Source organism: Loxodonta africana, chromosome 27, assembly GCF_030014295.1.
Source record: "Loxodonta africana isolate mLoxAfr1 chromosome 27, mLoxAfr1.hap2, whole genome shotgun sequence".
NCBI classification, from domain to species: Eukaryota; Metazoa; Chordata; class Mammalia; order Proboscidea; family Elephantidae; genus Loxodonta; species Loxodonta africana.
Genome location: NC_087368.1, coordinates 33,722,130 through 33,745,522, shown reverse-complemented (window position 1 = coordinate 33,745,522; position 23,393 = coordinate 33,722,130).

Sequence of the window (23,393 nt, the reverse complement as noted above, 5' to 3'; positions counted from 1 at the left end):
ACCATCAGCTTATATACTTCAAAAGGTGACTCTTAAGGAGTGTGAATATTATGTCATTTTTAAATATTTAAAACAAATTGAAGAAACCAAAAAAAAAAGAAATTTAAGAGTAATAAACTAAAGGGTTGGCGTGCAAATGTACATTTCTAAGTATCAGGAAAAGAAATAGACGACATCGTGAATGGTTTTATACATACCGTAAGAAATGTAGATAAGCTACTACAGCAAAAATTTTTAGACTGAATCACAAAACAAACCACAGTTCCATGTACTGTGTACAAAAGATGAGCCTAAACCAAGTGATTTAAACAAAATAAAAAAGGTGGACAAGTTATACAGGCAAATGCAAATTAAAAACAGACAAGGGGCCTAATCTTAATATCAAACAAAAAAACAAAATTTGTCAAAGAGGGGACTTACTATGCTACAAGGCAAAATACCATCATGTCGTAGTTTACAAAAAGGACAGCTAGCAGCCACGTATGTATATCTATTCAAAAATAGCAATAAATTTTAAAAATATATCTGCTGTGAGAAAGAAGTAGGCTTCTGGCAAATTTTGGCTTGGTTTATGGTACCTGCTACATGGTTTAAGGAGCCCTGGTGGTGCAGTAAGGAATCCTTGTAGTGCAGTGGTTAAAGCGCTTGACAACGTAAAGGTCAACAGTTCAAACCGCCAGCAGCACTGTGGGAGAAAGACATGGCAGTCTACTTCCATAAAGATTACAGCCTGTTGGGAAACCCTATGAGGTCACTATGAGTCGGAGCCAACTTAATGGTAGTAAGTTTTGGGTTTAGTGGTGCACTAGTTAAGTGCTCAGCGGCTGACTGAAAGGTCAGTGGTACCAGCCCACAAGTTGCTCCACAGGAGAAAGATGTGGCAGTCTGTTTCCATAAAGATTACAGCCTAGGACACTCTATGGGGCAGGTCTACTCTGTCATATAGGGTCACTATGAGTCGGAATCCACTCAACAGCAAGAGGTACTACATAGTTTTCTTACTCTGTGCAATACACAGTAATAAATACCACTTATCTCTAACAACAGTACTGGAAGGTAGGTCTCATCCCCATTTAAGGTAGGATAAGCAGGAGACCACTGTTCGTAAAGGCAAGGTCACTTTCCCCAGCAACAAGCTACCAGTTAGTGGAAAAAGCTGGAGTTTAATCTTAGCTCTGTCTAGCTCTAAAACTCATGCCATTTTTAATACTCTGCAACTTGAATAGTCCTATTTCTTCTTCTATCCTGATGTTCGCATCCTTGGTAAGGTCAATTCATTGAGCACCACCAAAAACAAAACTCTGGACGAGTAGGCACACCTACAATGTTGGTGACCTAAACCCAAATAATTAACTCACAGCTCCAAAATCCCCGCTGAAATAAATCCAATATATTGCATAGCATTCTAGCGAAGGGTGTTATCCACTTGCTTGGAAATTAAATGAATTTCATGAAGGAAGAGTGCTCGCAAGAGCAAAAAAAGGGAAACTCCAAGCAGGCTGCCATTTACTGCCTATGGGAGAGACAGTACCAGAGCGAGCGTGACGGGATCCCAAGAAGACACCACGAACTCTCCGGGCTCCGCACAGTGGGAACCATAAGGCAGGCGGTCAGGGGAGAATCCTAGGCTCCTTTGGATCAAACGGGAAATAGTTCATTTCCTAAAAGGAAGCTGGGGTGCTAGTGCCAAAAAAAAAAGATGGAATAGATGTTTTATTGTTGCTGTTGGCTGCTGCGGAGTTGGTCCCCAAATCATGACAACCCCATGCACGACAGAACACAATGCTGCCCAGTCCTGTGCCACCCGCATGATCAGCTGCAGATAGGACTGTTGTGATCCATGGGGTTTTCACTGGCTGATTCGCAGAAGCAGATCTCCAGCGCTTTCTTCCTAAGACATCTCGGTCTGGAAAAACCACTGAAACCTATTCAACATCATAGCAACATGAAAGCCCCCACCGATGAATGGGTGGTGATTGTGCGTGAGGCACACTAGCCAGGAATTGAACTCAAGTATCCCCCATGGAAAGTGAAAATTCTACTACTGAACCCCAGATTCCTCCATGGAATGGATGTGTAGTAGACGAAAATAACAAGTGTCTAACACATATCTTCATAGGGCTGCTACGAGGATTAAATAAAAGACTGTCGGCAGAGCTCTCAATAAATGAGTGTTAAAATCAACAAGGGGAAGGCTTAGGGTCCTATGGTTAGGTGAGTTAGAAGACTTGACCTTCCTGACTCTTTAAAACAGATGGCCAGTTCTATTTTATTTTCAATTAATCAATTTCCAAGGGACTACAGTCAGTTCAGCCATTTTCCTTAAATTGATCTGAAAAGAATTAGCACAATCTGCTTCAGAGCATTTTCCTTTTTTTCTAACCTTTATTTAGCAAGGAAAACTTTCCCTCTGGCCCTTCCCCTTCTATTGTCTTGTTTTAATGTCCCTTGAAAATTAAAAAAAGGAAAAAGAAATTGATTGGCGGATGACAATTCTAACTGTGGCTGTATCCTTGGAAACCACAGAAAATGGCTATTTTTGGCTAATTTGTTATTGTGATTTTCATGACAACAGCCAAGGGTATATTTTAACTACTGTTTTTACTCTAATTCAATTAGAAAATAAAAAATGTTTAAAGCCAAACAGCCCTTAGACTCTCTAAGGCTGTCTCTATTTCTTTATATGCCTCAACGGTGAGTATAATAGGAGCCAGGAGACAAAGCCAATACATAAGCAGCTTGCCTTCCCTGGGTTTAGCTGCAAGAAGGATGTCTAGGTTGTTCAAAAAGAGAGAGGTGATATATGGCTGATAATGTGTTCAAATCCCATGCAGGCAGGTCATGGCCATTGATCCAAGACCCGCCCGCACCAGTCACCTTTCTTTGGGGTATATGGATAATTAGAAGCAAAAAACTGTGTCCTCTCAAGATCTGGGATCAGTAACGTGAATTTCTTCCAAATAGGACATATGTAACTGCTGCAAATACTAGCTAAAATCCATCCTCCTAAATCTAAGATTATTGCGTGACTGGGGTTTTAGGGGGAAGGACCTCATATCTCCTGAGGGTTCATACTTATGCTACAGATCAGGAGGAGGGACAAATGGCCAGTATCCTCCTTAATTCTTCTCATTTCTACCTAGCCAGATGGAAACTAGGCCTGATAATGCAACTCTAGAGCATAGGAAGGGAATGTAGTTATTTTCTAGCTGTGAACATTCATCTTTATTTCTTCCCGGTCATTATCTCAAGATAAGTTGAGGACAGGGTCCTTCTACCTATGCTATAAGTTCAAGAAAGTGCAAGCATCCCCTTCATCACCCCCTAGCATATGAAGTATGGACTTGTGACCTAAACTCAGTCTGCCCAATGCTTTCGCCTATGAATCTGAATCTCTGGGATAGGATATAAAAGAACAGGATCAGTTAAAGGCTAGTCACCTAGACTGCCATATGTGGTTGGAAGTCCAATGGCAAGGCAGCTATTACCCATGGTCAGTAGAACTCAGCAGCGTACACAATCTTTCACCAGTGTACTTGTGGTGGTCCCAGCAATGGTGACTTCTCTCCAGGAGCAAATGCCCCAGATGGCTTGCTAAGCAGAGTGTTCCTGAGGAGGATGATGGTACTTGCCTCCATTAAGCCCACCAGGCCTCCTTCACCTGCCTTCCTCCTGATCCTAAAAACAGCAGGAATAAACAGCAGGGAGGGTGGGGTGGACAACAGCTAGTTTTTGTCATAAGCTTTGTTGTGTTATTTGGATGTTAGAAATTTTATAATATACAGATTTTATAAAAATAAAATTTAATTATAAAAATATATATATTTTGAGAGATAGGTATGTTGGAGTGAGTTTATTTTAGCAAACTATCCACCTACCTAACTTCATCCTACGAAAGAGTTTCCTCCATCAAGTACTTGAGAAATGAACTGAAGTAGAAAGAAGTTACATTGCTACTGAATATTCTCCTAGATGGGTGGTAAGAGAGGCAGAATTTGAAACTGACCACCTGGTTTTCAGTAGTGCTGGAGGATGCTAGAACGGTACAGCCATTTGTATGCAAGGCACAACTATCAGAAAAAAAGGTGAACATGGTTAAAGTGAAGAGCAATAGGGTAATGATCACAATGATCTGACCCACAGAAAAATTTGTCTATGGTTAATGATCACGGAATTCTTTATTACAGAAATAGATGGGCAACCCACTAAGGTTCTGCTTGAGATTTATAACCCCCAAAGTTTTGTGTCCAGCAAAGGCATGATCTGAGCCACCATGATATATACCCTTTGCTTTTGAATCCATATCAACTCATAGTAACCCTACAAGTCAGAGTAGAACTCCCCCATATGGTTTCCAAGGAGCAGCTGGTGGATTCAAACTGCCAACCTTTTGGTTAGCAGTCAAGCTCTTAACCACTGTACCACCAGGGCTTCCACCACGATACAGGACTCCTTTATACTAGAGCGGAGCTCTGGCGGCACAGTGGTTAAGAGCTACGGCTGCTAACTGACAGGTTGGCAGTTTGAATCCACCAGCTGCTCCCTGGAAACCCTGTGAGTAAGTTCTACTCTGTCCTATAGGATCGCTATGAGTTTGAATCGACTCGACAGCAATGGGGTACGTGTTATACTAGAGTTAGTTCCCAGCCTCAGACCCTTTGAACTAAGAGAAGATTTTATACCTTTGAGGAAGGATTCTGCAATAATATCATGGGTACTTACAATGAATCTGCCTTCTAGTCTTTCCCCAAAGGGTTTTATGGCCATGCACCAGGCTAAGTGGGTGCTGGGTAAGAGATTTATCGAGACATTTGAGAGGCTACTGGAAGCTGAATTTGCATCAAAGCTAAGCCCTAGGGACCTAGAATGCCGCTGTAATCCACATAAAATAGCGAGGACTCTATAGAGGTCAAATATTGAATAGATTGTGACTTCAGTCTACGTCATAGTAGTCCCAGTTGGTCCTTGAAGCCATACCATGTTCCCAAGTATATTTTCAACCAGTTGTCTCAGCAACTGATATAATCATTACAATTCTGATCTGACCTGTGGAATAAGGTTTATTTTGGTAGGAAAGCCAACAAAAGTTTCTAGAACACTATTTCTGTAATAAAATACTAAATCAAAAACATGACATCCCAGAGAATGATGTCTCAGAAGTATGTACCTCTATCAAAGGCTTGAAAGACATAGAGTGTTGATTCTTACACTGTCATTTAACTCACCAATTTAGTATAGAATACCAGTGAGACTTTAAGAATGACAATTTATAGTCATATGTTTAATCAGGCAATGACTCCATTTGCAGCTGGTTTGCTAGATATGATCTGCTTACTGGAGGAAATTAGCTTAATCCACGGCAGCCACTGGGCTGCTATTGACATAACCAAGTTTCCCCTCCCCACATTCCAAGGAGAAGACATACCAGAAACCTTTTTTTTTTTTTTCCTGGCAGAAACAGCTGCACAATTTACCATGCAGACTAAATTGTAAAGCAGAATTGCATATTTGTTTCACACATTAGTTTGCAGGGACCTTGATCTTCTCACTACCCTATGATTTATCATGCTGATTCATCATACTGGTGCGGCTAAGTAGCCATACGTCAAAAATACAGCAAAAGCCTTGGAAATGCTTACATGACAGTGGTCAGGAGAAGAATCCCATACAAATACAAAATGCTCTCGATATCTGGAGGTACAGTGGTCTGGAGCATGTTGGCATATACCTCCTTAAGTGAGAGATTCCAGTGTCTTCTGTTCCCTATTACTCAGAAAGAGACACAAAGTGGCCGTTTGGTATTTTAGCAGCAACATGTATCGTATTTGGCTGTGTTTCTTCAAACCTATTTACCAGTTTATTAAAAAGGTTTTCAGGTTTGAGAGAATTTGAGAGCAAGAGAAAGCTATCCAGCTGGTCTGGTTTGCAGTGTAAGCAGCTCTGCCACTTGGTTCTCAAACCCAGCTGTTCTCATGGTGCTTGAAATCTGTGGTAGGTGGGGGTGCTGTCTGCAGCCTGTGATAAGCGCTGAGGGGAAAATCCCAGCTCTTAGAACTTTATGAATAAAATGCCTATGCATCGTCTAGAAAGTAATGGTTATTTTGGAAAAAACCTTCTTGGTCTCACCTTGTACCTACTTGATGCTCGTTCATGTGACTATGCTAACTGAGCTAGATATCACGGACTGTGTGTTATCCAGAAACTCCAAGGCATGAAGTCAGATGCACCCAGCAGTACACCTTGATCAAATGGAAGAGGTGGGTATGGAACTGAGTCCAAGCAATTCTTGAAGCATGAGAAATTGCATGAGCAGATGGCTCACACACACAGCATGTCTTCTTTTGGCATATCAACCCACACTTTTGATTTCATGGGGAGTTCCTTATGACTAGAGCAACTATAATTTATCATACAAACAGGGACACTTTGAGTTTTGAGCTTAAAAGTAGGCCAGGACAACAGGCGTAAACTTGGAATGTCCTAGGAAAACCATTATGTGTTGTCAATCTACCTATAATGTAGTGATTCTCAACTGGAGATGATCTTGCCCTCTGGGCTACATTTGGCAATGTCTGGAGATATTTTGGTTGTCACAACTTGGAGGATGGATGCCATGGGCATCTAGTGGGTAAAGGTCAAAGAAGTTGCTAAATGTCCTACAATACACAGAAACAGCTCCTCCACAAAAAGAAATTATCCAACCTAAAATATCAGTAGTGCTGAGATTGAGAAACGTTTCTATAACTACTTCACATAGAAGGAGAAAAAATTAAATTATGGAAAGTTCTTCCTAATAGGCTAGCACCAGATGAAAGTGGACTGCTACAGCATTACAACCCCACTCAGAGGTTGACTGGTTAGGAAAGAGTTTAGGAAAGGAGAATGTTCCCGGTAAGTAGGCATTCAAGTGTTACAACTCCTTTTCCACTTGGATAGGAAGTAAAGACATCCTAAAGTAATGATCCATATAGATTCTACTTGGATAGGAAGTAAAGACATCCTACAGCAATGATCCATATAGATATATGAGCTAATGGTTGGGCTACATGGCCATGTCCTTGGAAGGAGCAAGACTGATAGACTGTTGACAAAGAGAGTTGGGGAAGAAATATGTTAGTATATTTCTTATAAGTGGACCTCAAGATCCCACTGGAGAAGAAACTCAATTATCAACTAAGGTGCCTTACTCTGAGTGTCAACTGGCCCCTTTTCTCAAGTGCCTCGGCAAGTTTCTAAAATGTAGCTATATTTGCAGAGATGGTGATTGTACACAGGTTCAAAAAAACGGTCTTCATTTTGCCAATGTTCGTCTGGATACCACCCTTGTTGAGTGGCTTACACTTCAACGGCAGTGACCAAGCAGAACTCCCAAATATGGTACCATACTTAAAAAAGTTCGGCCAGTCTTCTGGTAGCAAGGTAATTAGATCCCTTTAATCATGGAAGGGCCAGAAATTTTTTTTTTTTATTCTTGTTTTAAATGATACTTATTCTGGACTCAGATTCTCTTCACCCTCTAAATATTTTTCATTCAAAAGTCTTATAGGATTTTTATGATATCAGCACAATGATACTTCTAATCCAAAACCATATAGTAAAATGAATAAAGAAAGAACCCGTGGGATTTAAAATTTTTTCATGTACTACATCTTCCAGAAATAGCTTGCTTCATAAAATGGTAAAGTGGTCTATTGAAAATCAGTCACAACACCTCCTGGGAAATGTTGTTGTTGTTAGGTGCCGTTGAGCCAGTTCCAGCTCATAGCAACCCTATGAACAAAAGAATGAAACACTGCCCCGTCCTGTACCATCCTCACAATAGTCGCTATGTTTAAGCCCATTGTTGCAGCCACTGTGTCCATCCATCTCACTGGGCTGGGAAATAGCACCTTGAAAATTGAGGGCACTGCCTTTGAGGACATGACTTATACTCTGAACTAGATATAAACATATGATTTTTTTTAAGAAATCTGGAATAAACAGGTCCATGAAACAAGGAGTTAAAGAAGACATGGTTATTCAGAATATTCTCTAATGTCACATTATTTTCTCTTTGCACTTCCACAAGTCTAGTTCTGCTAGTTTAGCTTTCACCAGAAAACACAGAAATGTCTTCATTGATTTCAAAACCGAGCCTTCCACTAGAAAATTTCGAACCTCTTTGCTGCTAAGGGAATAGGCAAAACGTGGGGATTAAGTTGTTGCCAGCTATGATGGATGATGACAACCGAGGGGAAATAAGGTTGTTGTTCAACAAAGGGACCAGGGATTAGCACAGGGATTAGAGCAGAAGCCCACGGGGTGGGGGAGCAACCTGCCCTTCTGCCGTAATGTCCAGAATGGTAAACACCCAGTTTTCTGACCGATGGAAAAAAAAAAAGGGAACAGGAAAACAGCAATGACAATGGAAAGAAACCTACAATGACTGGTGTTCAGTTATAGAAAAAAGGCTTCAGCTTCTGTGTATACTCAGTGATTCACTGTGTCATGTACATGTTTATATTGCTCTTTAATTTCCTCTCTTGCATCCCCATCACTTTATAAAAGGTGTTCTCTATTGTGATTATTCAAAGAATTTAGTCTACAAGTTGCAATATTTTTTTTAAGGCATCATGACAGAATGAAAATAACAATATACATTCACCCAAAAAACCTGTACTTGAAAATGGATGCAGAAACTGATAGAAACCTGGGTTGCCTTTTCTTGGTTATACTTTAGATAATTTCATTATACTCAGCAGGAGAATTTTTGTTTAAGCATATGTGTTAAAAGGCGGCTGTACCCAAGACAGGAATCATTCCCAAAGCCAACTCTTCAGACAGGGATTGGACTGGACTATGGGATAGAAAATGATGCTGGTGAAGAATGAGCTTCTTGGATCAAGTAGACACATGAGACTATATGGGCAGCTCCTGTCTGGAGGGGAGATGAGAGGACGGAGGGGGTCAGAAGCTGGTAGAATGGACACGAAAAGAGAGAGTGGAGGGGAGGACTATGCTGTCTTATTAGGGAGAGCAATTAGGAGTAGATAGCAAGGTGTGTATAAATTTTTGTATGAGAGGCTGACTTGATTTGTAAACTTTCACTTAAAGCACAATAAAAATTAAAAAAAAAAAAAAAGCCAGCTATATGTGGATGTTGAGCCAAAGAAGAGGGCTGTAAAAGACAATGTTTCTATTTTGGGCTGACCAGCATAAAAATACTTTATTTGGCAGGTACTAAGCCCATATTTGAAGATACTTCTTCATACCACATCTTAGCACCCATTGTGTGAGCTGCAATATTAGTATATCCAATCGGGCATTCCCACCTAGGACACTGAATGATGAGGGCGGAAAGCAAAGGTGCAGGGTCAGTCAGCAATTATGTGCAGAGGCTACACTGGAGCTGACAGTCCAGTGTCGTGGTTAACACTCTCCAGGAACGGGGGTGATGGTGGAAGTGGCAGCAAGGATCCAGCACCGTTACAAGTCGTGGGTATGCCATGGTGATGGTCCCCGAGAAGCTTTCTATTGTCTGTGATTTGCCTCCTTTAATCCCTGCCCCAGCCTCGTTTTCCCTTAACCCTTTAAATAATTGTTGCTGGCTAATTTACCAAGTATGGTTTCTGATTTTATAAATATATATGTGTATGTGCGTGTGTATGCACACATATACAGGAAACCCTGGTGGTGTAGTGATTAAGAGTTTGGTGGCTAACCAAAAGGTCGGCAGTTGGAATCAAATCTACCAGGTACTCTTTGGAAACCATATCGGGCAGTTCTACTCTGTCCTATAGGGTCGCTAAGACTTGGAATCTACTCGATGGCAACGGGTTTTATTTATATATATATAAATATATATATACACACACACACATATATATTCTTGGCAACATATATATAGCCAGGAACACATGAAATGGAATACCTGTTTTAAAGTATTCAGTAGTAGACCAGCCATTCCAATTGGAGCTATTTATTATACCTCATCGGTAACTCCCTCACTGGGCTAAGTGCAGGGAGTTTAATTTTTATTCAATCTTTTAGTTCCTGAACACCAATTTTCAATGGGAGCCTTCTAGTCAAAGAGAATTCTTCATCACTCTCTAATGGGACACTAGTCTTCCTACTTCCAAACCCTCACCTACACTGAAATTCTCCCCTTACAATTCCAGATCTTTATCTTATTATTTAATTTTATTCCTTCTTTTACATTCAGCAAATGCTGAACAGCTATGGTGTGCCAAGAGCTTCCATAAAATCTGTGGATAAAACGTTGAACAGAACAAGACTCTTGTCCCTAGGTTGTTCACGTTATAAGATCATCCACAAATACATGAGTTATTGGAACTCAATGTGATCTATACCTTGCAAGATTAGATCGGGGGGTAAATGTTTCTGCCTGGAAAGGAAGGTGTCTCAGGTGACATTTGAGATAGGTCTTGAATAGAAGGAAGTAGGAGACTTTGCCATCCTTCAAGACGCAGTTAAGATATTACTTCCTTTAGGATGTTTTCCTGTTCTCAACCAGTCAAGATAATCTTTTGTTTGTATAATTTTATATTTGATTCTTCTTATTGTCCTTATATAATATGCTGGAATCAACTCAACAGGAATGTGTTTGGTTTTGGTTATTATACCATTCTGTAAGTGACTCAATGTCATGCACTACATTTTACTTCTCTGTTTCCCCAGTACTCAGTACAGTATGAGAAGCACTCAGTAAATGGGTATTTAATAAATGAATGAATAAATAATCAAGCCAGTAAATAATAAATGAAGCCAAATCGTACACGTCCATTTTTTTTTCTGATGACCTCATAGGAAATTTGTTTTCATTTGTGAATGTCCTTACCCAAGCCAGGCATGACTTAATGCTAGAAGCATCATGAAGTAAATAATATAGTCACTTGCTCTCATTGATTTTACTGTCCACTTTTGGAGAAACAAATGATAAATAGAAATGCACTGCCAAGGCTTTTACCATGTCACCTTCCACTGTGATTTACCGTTTGATAAAAATCCAAATTATTTTGGTACAATCCAAATACCAATTATTGTATATCTGTATGGTTCTACTGAAATGAGAATGTAATCCATGACACCTGGAGTACTATGGTATCTAACTGTCTATCTGTCTGTCTCTCTGTCTACCTATCATCTATCTATCATCTGTCATCTTAGTACCAACCAGCACAGAGTAATCAGGCAGTAATAACACAAATATCTCTTCCAACCACTTTCTTCTGTGATACTTAGGGCACTGTTTCTTCCTCCAGGCCTCTCTGCCTTCTAGGAATTCCTCTGCTGCTGTAATTGATGGGGTTGGCAAATCAAACTAGGGGACGTGGACTCCACCTATCCTTTAATTGAGCAGGCCTTAAAATACACAAACAAATGAATGCAAGCAAAACATGGACATTCCCTTGCTTCAAAACTGTTTTTCTTGACATCCTTTGAACACACATTTGAAGCAGAATAAAAATTTTATGGATATCTCTGAAAGAGCAGAAATCCTTCAGTAATCCCAGTGAAGGATGGAAGAGGAATCAGACTTAGGGCTGCCAAGAATGCCAAAAAAGAACGTGTAGTGCCCTTGCGAGTATTTAAAAACATATTTCTTTATTTAGCTCACAATTCTGCAGGTCAGCAGTTTGGGCTGGGTTAAACTGGGTGGTACTTCTGGTCTTGGTGGGGCTCAATTATGCATCTGTGATCAGCTTCCAGGTTGTCTGGTTACTAGATGTCCTAGGATGCCCTCAGTTGTGAAGTCCTTCAGTGGACTGGTCCAGGCTTCTTCCCCATGGCCACTCCTTCCTGTTCCAAGAGCTACCACAACCATACAAAGCCTCTTGAGGCCTAGGTTTGGAATGGTCATAACATCATTTTGGGGGGATTCTATTGGTCAAAGCAAACCACATACTCAGTTCAGACTCAAGAGGAGGAGAAATAGATTTTACCTCTTAATGTGAGGGGCTGCAAAGTCATATTGCAAAGAATTTGGTTGCAGGCAGGATTAGAAGACTGTGGTCATTTTTGTAATCTACTGCCCCTGATGTTCAGAGAGAAAGAAGACTCATGTATAAAGCATGCTGTCTGTCAGTGACTAATAACATATAGAGCATCTCATCTCAATTGACTAATGGATAGAATCCAAGGTTTAGAGTTAAGAAGACTCCACTGTGACCTTATGTTTGATCTTGGACAAGCAAGAACTAACAACGTTATTTAACCCCCCAGAGCTTCCATATCTTTCATAGCCCTGTATTAAAATGAAAGGAATGATAATATTTAACTTACACGATTACCATGAAGATAAAATCAAATAATTTATGAGAAAGTACTTTCAAGTCTGTAAAATATCAAGTCAAATATTAGCATAAGCAGACAAGTCTGGGAGTTAAGAGCCTTGGCTCTAGAGCCGATTGTCTGGGTTAGAATGCTGTGCCTGCTACTGATTACCTTCTTCCCCTCAGCAAGTTCTTTGACGCCCTATCAGTATCAGGATCATCAGTGAGGCACTCTGCTAGAACTCATAGGTCAGACAAGAAATGCTAGAAGACCTGGTATAATTAGGCACATCTTTATTGGAAACCAGGGACATTACATAGACTTAGGTAACTCATTTAAACTTTGTTTCCTCATGTGTTAAATAGGAATGTTTCAACTTGGCTACTCACAGAAGTATGGGAGGAATTAATTAGTACAAAAGTTTTTTTTGTTTTTTTTTTTTTATGGTAGTTATAGATGTTGAGTGCTGAGAACTTCCTCCTTTAGATAAATCTACATCTGAGGAAGACTGTCCACAGGAACATAGTGTACTCTAGGACCACCATTTGACACTAAATTAAGAGACTCAAAAGTTTTTTTTTCCCTTTTTTTTTTTTATATACACCTTGCCATATACTCCTAGTTGCTCTTCCCCTAATGAGACAGCACACTTCTCTACACTCTGTATTTCCGTGTCCATTCAGCCAGCTTCTGTCCCCCTCTGCCTCCTCATCTCCCCTCCAGACAAGAGCTGCCCACATAGTCTCATGTGTCTACTTGGTCCAAGAAGCTCGCTCCTCACCAGTATCATTTTCTATCCCATAGTCCAGTCCAATCCCTGTCTGAAGAGTTGGCTTTGAGGACGGTTCCTGTCTTGGGCTAACAAAAGGTCTGGGGACCATGACCTCCAGGGTTCTTCTAGTCTCAGTCTCAGACCATTAAGTCTGGTCTTTTTTATGAGAATTTGAGATCTGCATCCCACTGCTCTCCTGCTCCCTCAGGGGTTCTCTGTTGTGTTCCCTGTCAGGGCAGTCATCGGTTGTAGTCAGGCACCACCTAGTTCTTCTGGTCTCAGGCTGATGTAGTCTCTGGTTTATGTGGCCCTTTCTGTCTCTTGGGCTCATAATTACCTGGTTTCTTTGGTGTTCTTCATTCTCCTTTGCTCCAGGTAGTTTGAGACCAATTGATGCATCTTAGACAGTCGCTTGCTAGCATTTAAGACCCCAGATGCCACTCTCCAAAGTGGGGTGCAGGATGTTTTCTTAATAGATTTTATTAGGCCAATTGACCTAGATGTCCCCTGAAACCATGGTCCCCAAACCCCACCCCCCTATGCCCTGCTACACTGGCTTTCAAAGCATTTGGTTTATTCAGAAAACTTCTTTGCTTTTGGTTTTGTCCAGTTGAGACTCAAAAGTTTTAAAAGCTCTTGGTGATGGCAGTAGAGATTTAGTCAGGACCCTCATCATTTTAGTAAAAGCAGTCAATTAAAATGGAAGAGCCCAAGCTCTAGAGTCAAATGGAACTGGGCTGAAACCCTAACTCTGCCGTTTATCTAGCTTTTTGTGACTTCCTCTGGTTTCTACAATTCCTAGATCTTAAGTATCCTAACTTGAAAAATGGAGGTAATATTAGCTACTTCAGTGTTTTGTGTTATTATGGCTTCCATATCACCATTATTGTTACTGACCTTTGTTTCTTCTGGAACTTTGGGGGTGACTGGATGGAGATGATAGAAGTTCCGAAGAGCTGACTTGAATTTAAGAGAAGATAAAGGGAAACCATCCCTTGCCTTTCCTCATCTTGCTCTCACTTCTGTCATGCATCAAACTGCCTGGCCTGACCTCAGATGATGTACAGCTGAGATGGATAAGGATAAAGCCTCCAGTCATGCTGGAGAAAGAAAGAGAGGGAAATGAACATTAACTGGGATCCTACTGTGTGCCAGAAATAGTGAAATGCTTTGACAGGCAGAATCCCATGTCATTTTCATAAATGTCCTTCAAGCAGACATTATAAGCCCTTGTACAACTGCACAAGATCATATAGCTAATGGGTGACATTACTGATATTTCAAAGACCACTTGGCTTCAAAGCCAAGATTTTTGCAACTATAAAATGTTTTGTTGTTGCTGTTGTTATTGATGGATTGATTGATTCACTCACTCATTTCATTTCATTAATTCTTCTTAGAGAGTCACATTAGCATAGAAAAAGAAGAGCAGAGATCTTTATGCTGGACAAACTTGAATTTTAATCTCATTTCATTTATATACACATACACAAACACACACACACATGCATTCTTTCTTCGTCCATTTATTCAATGTCTATCAAGCACCCATATTACATGCCTGAGACTCTCACGGGACACTATGATGGAGACTGAATCTACTAGCTGTGTAAACTCAAGTAAATTATTTAACCATTTTGACCCTATGAAATACATATGATAATCACTACTTGGATTAAAAGTACAACCAGAATGCTCCTTAGAAGCAAGGACGATGAGGCTACTTCTCACATATTTTGGACATGTTATCAGGAGGGATCAGTCCCTGGAAAAGGACATCATGCTTAGTAAAGTAAAGAGTCAGAGAAAAAGAGGAAGACCCTAAAGGAGATGGACTGACATAGTGGCTGCAGCAATAGGCTCAAGCGATTCTGAGGGTGGCGCTAGATCGGGCAGTGTTTCACTCTGTTGTACACAGGGTCGCTATGAGTTGGAACCGGCTTGACAGCACCCAACAGCAACAATAACACTTGGCTTAATGGAGCTAACACATGTTAAACATTTAGCATAGGCCATTGTACACAACAGGCACTTAATAAATTGTTGTTTTGTGTTGGCTGTTAGAGCCTGTTTCTTTCATTCAACAAACATGTACAAGCAAGGAGCTACAAACATGTCCCCAGTCTCCACCCAGCATGTTGCCCTGCTTCTGGCTTCATGGCAGAGAGTGGCTGCTTGTGATTGACAGAAAAGAATTTCTTATGATCAGTTGAAAACCTGGATTGAAAAGTGAAATGGGAGGACCAGGAAACCTCCATTCATGTTGATGCAGAAGAAGGTTCAAAAGCCAAAGTCAGAACCAACTTACTGCATTTATAGAGTCAGACATATCACTTCGGGTATACTCTGAATTTCTGTCACTCAGTGACTCTTTTCCTACCAGTTTTGGTTAAAGTTCCCTAACATTCTATTTCTGCTTTTTTTTTTTTTTTTGTAATCTACCTCTGTGTATGATCTGTTCCGCCAACAATACAGGCTGGTAACACATAAGGCACTGTCAATGCCTGTCTTACCACCTCTGATTCTCCAAATCTTAATTGGTTGCAACAATCCATGAGTCCACCTCTGGTTTTTCTCCCAGTTCCAGCCTCTCTTCCTACCTTCATTGCTGTGACTTAATACAGGGGTCTCTGGGTGGTATAAATGGCTAATGTGTTCAGCTGCTAACCAAGACGTTAGAAGTTCAAGCCTACCCAGAGACACTTCATAGAAGTGACCAAAGAGATGAGTGAACCAAAGTACTAAGTTGGGAGTTTATTTAAAATGCAAAAGGGAAGTCATTAGAGGCTTTTTATTAGGAGAATTGCACGATATGTGTTATATTTTTATGAAGTTCATTGTGAATCCTTTTGAACAATGGATTAAAGAAGAGTGAATGGCCGTGAGGTCAGCTGCGTACTTAAGAGATGATGGTGGCTGGCTGATGGATTGGATGTTGGAGAGGAAAAGTCATGGATAATCCCTAGGATTTTAGCTTCAGCACAATATGGATGCTAGTGTCATTTACATGCAGTGACAGGGGTTATAAATTTGATAGAACAGGTTTGGGAGAGTAACTTGAAGTTTGGATATGTTGAGTCAGATGACTATAAGATATTCAAATAGGGATAAAATTGAAAATTACGTGAGTCTGAAACTGAGAGGATCAATCCTACCTTGAGATACATACTTGGTAATCAATAACTAACAGATGGTATTTACATCCAGTAAATAAAGCAATCACTTGTAGAGAGAGTGTGCCAAGATCTCTGAGACTGCCTGACATTTAAAGGTTGGTAGAGGAGAAGATCTTAAACGCAGGGAAAGCAGGCTGTTTCCAAGAGAGGCAAGTGTTTCACGAAAGTGGCAGTCAACTGTATTAAATACAACTGAAATGTCAGGTAGGATAAAGACACGTCCTCTGGGTTTGGAAGCAGAGCGTATTGGTGACCTTAATGAATGCACTTCCAGTGGCGTGGGGACAGAAGAAGCAAAAACTGCAACACGCTGGTGAGTGAAAGGGCCGGGCTTACAAGTGAATTGGATATCGGGTAATCAGAGATCAGATACAGATGCTCTTTCTAGACATTTCCTGTGAAGGGAAGTGAAGAAAATGGTGAAGATAGCTTATAAAGAGATGTAGGATCAGAGAAGATTTTTAGTAACAACTTATTATTTACAATTCTCATCTGATCTGAACACTAAGCTTGAAAAGCACTGACCAAGACAAACAAGGAGGAAATGCCCTAGGTGGGACTGTGTGTGGAAACTTTGTCAGGAGTGCACCTCATTAATGTTTCTAAGTAGTGGGGTAACTGCTACATTTGGTTCTAATTGACTAGTTTCTTCCTCAGACCATTTGACTGCATTCTTCCCATTCCCCAGAGCTCACTCCAAATCTGGGTTCTGGGAGGCTGGATGTTGATTCAGGATCTCCACCTCTTCCCACCTTTACCTAAGACTACTGGTTTCTTTAGTAGACCCTCTGCCTGATAACTTGATCGGCTTTCAACTGGATGCTTGAAATCTTTGAAAAAGAGAACGCTAGAGAGGCCTACTGAGTATCAGCCTCTTGGCCAGATGACACTGCTCCCTTGGCAAGTGCCCTTCTCAAGCATTGCTCTGTGGTTCGTAAGAGAGAAGACTGGATGCTAATGCTGATGTGACAAGTTTAATGGAAACATTAGTCACTGAACTTCATTAGATCTCCACCCAATCTGAGCTACTTTCCAATGAGCTAGTCTGACACTCATTTTCTGTTACTTTATGACATCAAGTGTTCTATCTCCCTCAGTCATTTTCATCTCTAATCCCATTCAAAACCTACTTCCCATGGCTTCTATGACACGAAGCGTATCACTCAACTCCCTCATAAATGTGAAAGTCAGCGGAGACACTGGATGGGCCCATGTGTCCTACAGCAGCCTATAATCTGCCCAATATGTTTTGTTACATAGCTGCTTGAGCCAGCCTTGAGGGAGACCTAGGCTGGTTATGCATGTACCTCTAAAACTTATGTCTCTTCCAAGTACATCTTCCACAGCACGTAAGCTTCTTGCCTCAGAGTTCTGTGTGTATTGTTTTCTCCCTGTGGCCAAGCAATTACAAAAAATAGATTCCAAATCAAATTTTTGGAAAATTTCATCATGCCGTCATACTTAGCCAGCCATATTTGGTAAAGTTGTATAAGTATGATGGCATTACAGGGTTATTTGCCTTTACTCACGGAATTTGATCTGGATGAGGATGATGGCTCGTGAATAATAAAGACCCAGCTAATGTCCCAATGGAGGAGAATGGGGCAAACCCTGTACGTGGAGTGTGAAAAGGCAGCGATACATCCGGTCATTCCTAATTGTCGTTATCTCTTTAACGGAAATTTCACATCCAATCTCCTTTCCACAGGCTCTTGATTCCTTGCTTCTAACTGTCTACAGTTTGCTCTTCTCAATAATTATTTTAAATTAGATAAATTAGAGTCTAACCAAAACTAATTTTGCATAATATCCCAGTCCATTTGTGCCGAGCCTCTGAAAACCTCTAAGCTATTTCTCTAGGCAGTAGGGTAGCTAATTATTTACCCTCCCAGCCGCCTCCAAGGCACTACTGAGCCTATGTTTAGAACAGAGAATGATTCTGCTCGATTAGGAGGAAAAATGCCCACAGCTTTCCTAAGGTAACATGAAAATTCCATCTATCCAAGGGGACTAAGTAATTTACTCTCCACAGATTCCTTTGGATCCTGAAATAAGGCACAGTGATACACAGACATGTGGTCATTACGCCCCAGATTACCTCATTTAGGAAGTCAATTCTTAAACATTGGGGATATGCAAATTCAATTATTCCTGAGCTGTGGAATGATAAGCATGCAGGGAAATCTTTTTTAGCATATCCACCTGGAGAAGGCTTCTCTCCCAGCTCCTCTGCCACCTGTTGAATTAATTTGATCAGATCCCTTGACATCTAGCAGGGTCCGCATATGACAGGGGCAGACAAGCTTAGCCCGTTGTCAGAGGAAACTGCAACGTTACACAAAAGAGTCACATCTCAGCAGAACATTACGGAGAAGAGGCGAAAACTAGAACAAACGCTTCAGCCAATCAGTCACCAGATATCCCCGAACAACGCACCTGGGCAAACCCGGACCACTGAAGTCTAATTAAGAAGTTTCTCCCCGGGCTCACTGGCGATCAGCACGATGGCACAGGAACAGTGCTTAACTGGCATGGTGCTTGCGAAGCAAGCACTTGGGAATTAAACTCTTTCTTACTGTTCTTTTTAAGTATTCCTGAACCACAGGGAAATTCTGTTGTCATGATTCTAGAGAAGCAGAAATAAATTTCATTCTCAATCTGATTTTAATCTACACACAGAAAGAAACATCTGGCATCGTATTCATCACTCTCTCGCTGACACAAAAGCTCCCAAAGGCTTGGGATGCTTGGTGTCTAGAGAGCCAAAAAATGATTTAAAAAATACCTCGTAACGTTTCCTGTCCCAAAGAGTTACCCCATGAAGCACGTCCCAGCGTCTGTCTTGGACCCCTTTTGGTCATAAAGTTGAGTTTCCTAATACTCACTTCCAAATGGACCATCTCCATTGCTCCCGCAAAACGCAACACCTTCTCTTTGCCCTCGTCCCTGCTCTGATGCGAGATGCCTCCCTTTGACCAGTGATAAACCCCACCTAAGTATCTACTCAAGGAGCCCTGGCGGCACAGTGGTTAAAAGCTACGGCTGCTTACCCAAAGGTCAGCAGTTCAAATCCACTAGCTGCTCCTTGGAAACCCTATGGGGCAGTTCTACTCTGTTCCACAGGGTCACTATGAGTCAGAATCAACTCGATGGCAATAGGTTTGGTTTCGCCCAGATTTGTTGCAGGGTCCCTCGCTTAACTAAACTTCTTGTGGTAAGGATCATTTTCTTATTAATCTTTATATCCCACAGGTCTGGCACATATTAGGCGCTCAATAAATGGACAGATATTTTTGGACTGAATTAATGAAGCTGAATTTTCATTGGGTGAAAATAAACTACATTGCCCATATCCTTATTAATTTCAGCCTCATTATTTACATATAAGTACCACTACATTACATTATGGAAACCCTGGCAGTGTAGTGGTTAAGTGCCACGGCTGTTAACCAAAAGGTCAGCAGTTCAAATCTACCAGATACTCCTTGGAAACTCTATGAGGCAGTTCTACTCTGTCCTATAGGGTACAGCATTGTAATACCTTCTGGGGTTATAAAAAATATGTAATTTAACATTACCTACATTTGGATGTCAGAGGAGAATGTAAAACACTATTTAGATTGATTTTAGAGAAGAAGCAAGGTTCCTGGACTCTTCTAATTTGTCCCTGGGTTTTTCTATCTCAGAATCATCCCAGTCTCCCTATTGCAGTATTAAGTTATTCTTTTGTTGTTTCAACCCCTTTAAGCGCTGGTTTTTATCCTTCCTTCCAATGCAGCTATGGCTCTCCCAGCTTAGCCTCCACATTCCCCACAGGGATGCTACCCACTGTGCTATGGTTCTCCCAGCTTAGCCTCCACATTCCCCACAGGGCTGCTGCCCACTGAGCTATGGTTCTCCCAGCTTAGCCTCCACATTCCCCACAGGGCTGCTGCCCACCATGCTATGGTTCTCCCAGCTTAGCCTCCACATGCCCCACAGGGCTGCTACCCACCATGCTATGGTTCTCCCAGCTTAGCCTCCACATGCCCCACAGGGCTGCTGCCCACCGTGCTATGGTTCTCCCAGCTTAGCCTCCACATTCCCCACAGGGCTGCTGCCCACCGAGCTATGGTTCTCCCAGCTTAGCCTCCACATTCCCCACAGGGCTGCTGCCCACCGTGCTATGGTTCTCCCAGCTTAGCCTCCACATTCCCCACAGGGCTGCTGCCCACTGAGCTATGGTTCTCCCAGCTTAGCCTCCACATGCCCCACAGGGCTGCTGCCCACCGTGCTATGGTTCTCCCAGCTTAGCCTCCACATTCCCCACAGGGCTGCTGCCCACCGTGCTATGGTTCTCCCAGCTTAGCTTCCACATTCCCCACAGGGCTGCTACCCACCGTGCAGTTTTCTATTCTGTCACATCCTCTGGTCTATGCAGCCAGACCTTCACACCTTCCTTCAGGTATCATTTCTGAGGGATTCGTTCATTATACAAATGCTGGGGTACCTCTGGGTGATGGAGAGTGTGCTTTTCCAAATACATGTATGAGCTTTTTTTCTTATACGTTTTTGAGTACGTTGTCTTTTCCCTGAGCAAAGATCAGGTTAATCAAGAGACAGAGGCAGAGATGAAAAGACAGAGTTAAAAAAAAAAAATAGTTTTTGTTATCCAAAACAGGCATAAGAGTTTATTTACATCAAGAGAATAGATGTGAAAGCCACATTTTATTTCAAGAGAGACAAATTTCTAAGTTTATTTCTCTTGTAAACATATTCAGAGACCATCTTGGCAAAGAAGAGCGTACAGTTTTACTCTATGTCTGGGGTAGGAAAAAGGGGAATATACTGTAGAGGAAGTAGGGAGCTCTAAACTTGTCCTTTATAGCTTGAAGAATTATGGGAGGTGAGGAGGAAGGGAATGGATTGTAGACCTGAATATAAACGCTGGCATTATGAAACTTCTACAGAGAAACATAGGAAAATAGCCTCACAATCTCAGGATGGGCAAAGATTTCTTAAATAGGACCCAATCAGTACTAACTAGAAAAAGAAAATGATAACTTGATAACACGGGCCTGCAAAAACAGGCCTTGAGAGGCATGAAGACCTTGAGAAGTTTCTGTGTGAACCTTTATAGTTCAAACAGTAACACAGCCAAAGGCCAGTGGCTTCCCCTATGGCAAGGGTACAGTAGCCTAACAGTAGGGGTGAGGCCAGAGCAACATGGAGGACACAGCTGAGGTCAGAGGTCTTTGAAGCACTTGAGAGAGCTGTGGTGATGAGTTTTTCAGGGAACCTACTGATTCCTGGCTGAGCTGAGAAGGTTAACCTCCAGTTACAGAAGACAAAAGTTTCAGTGGCAGACACCAGAAGAACACTTAGGAATGGGAACAGCCATGCTTTAGCAGCCACAAGTGCAGCAAGCAACCTAGCCCAGTCTCTTCAGGGCAAAGATCAATGAAGGCCCAGACGACACCATGTGGATCTGAAGTCACTTGGGCCTCACATTCCCGAATACATGGAAACAGCATACTACAGAGGAGCAGAGAGAAGCTGTGACACTCATAAAATACAGAACAAACTTCTGAAATGTCTAAGCAGAAACTACAACATCTTAAAAAAGAAATATAAACTGTGGACTTGAACTGAGATGACTGTGTGAGACAAAGCACACTCTGTGCTCCTTTGTCTCCTCAATTAGCTTGATGTTTAAATGCAAAGGCTCTGGAATCAGATGACTTCGGTTCAAGCCATTGATCTGCAGTTCACCAGGTGCATTAACTGAGTAAATTGCATAACTTTTCCAAGCCTCAGTTTCCTTACCTGATCAACAGGAATTACATTAATAGTGATACTTGTTGGTCTTAGTTGCTACCATGTCGGCTTCAACTCATGACAGCCTTATGTATATCAGATTGAAATGTTGTCAAGTCCTGTGCCATCTATACCTGTTCTTATTGTTATCAGGTGCCGTCCAGGCAGTTCCAACTCACAGCTACCCTATGTACAACAGAACAAAACTGCCCAGTCCTTCGCCATCCTCACAGTCCTTGCTATGCTGGAGCCCATTGTTGTAGCCACTGGGTCAATCCATCTCACCGAAGGTCTTCCTCTTTTTCACTGACCTTCTCCAGGCATGATGTCCTTCTCCAGGGATTGGTCCCTCCTGATAACATGTCCAAAGTATGTGAGGTGAAGTCTCGCCCTCCTTGCTTCTAAGGAGCATTCTGGTTATACTTCCTCCAAGACAGACTTGTTCGATCTTCTGGCAGTCCATGGTATATTCAGTAGTCTTCGCCAACACCACAGTAGAAGCATATATAATTCTCCATTAAATAAAATGGTGGAATTTGCTTCCAGCTCTGCTAAACCTCCAGACAATTAGAGAAGCTAGGGTTTTTATTTATTAAGGGTGAGTAGTCATGACAGCAAGTCGTCCTAAGGGGGCTTTGGGTTTCTTCTAGCATTCTGTTTGAATCCAACTGGTGTTTACAACTAGCAAGAGTGTTTACACTTTGTGGAAATTTACCTAAGTGATGGGGGTGTTTTTCTGTATGTATGTAATACCTTAAAAATGAGGCTAGAGAAGTGTAAGAGAGCTCCAAAAGATTGGTAGAATTGCTGAGTCTTAAAGAAGCCTTGTTCCTGCACTGGGGGAAAAATGCACATGGGCTCAAAGCAGGGAGGCTGGTTATTACCAAGGACATTCTAGACCCAAATTTTATATGAAAACAGCCAAAGGCTGTCAGCTCATTTTTATCACAGGCAAGCAGGCCATTTGTGTACAAAAAAGCACAATCCTTGAATAATCATCACATTTCCTTGTTTTACAAATGTGGGGCCATCACTTCGCAGTGAAGGTGATCACAGCAGCCACTTTTGTTGTTGCTGTTTCTGTTTTATTGTCCTCAGTCTAAAACTAGAGGCAAATAACTTGTTGGAGTTGGGATTTATGGAATTTTTCGACTTTGTTTAAGATAGAACGTTACAGTGGTTATCGAGCACTTCCTAATTTTCCTTGCAAATGCCCCCGGCAAAGCAGTGCTGAAGGCATCTGTTACCATCTACAGAGAAGCACGTTAGCTTAGAGTCAGACAATTAGGGGTTCAAATTCCACATCTTTAACTTGGCTTGTTATGGATCTTCAGCATGTTATTTAATCTTTTAGACGATGGTTTCCTTACTAATGT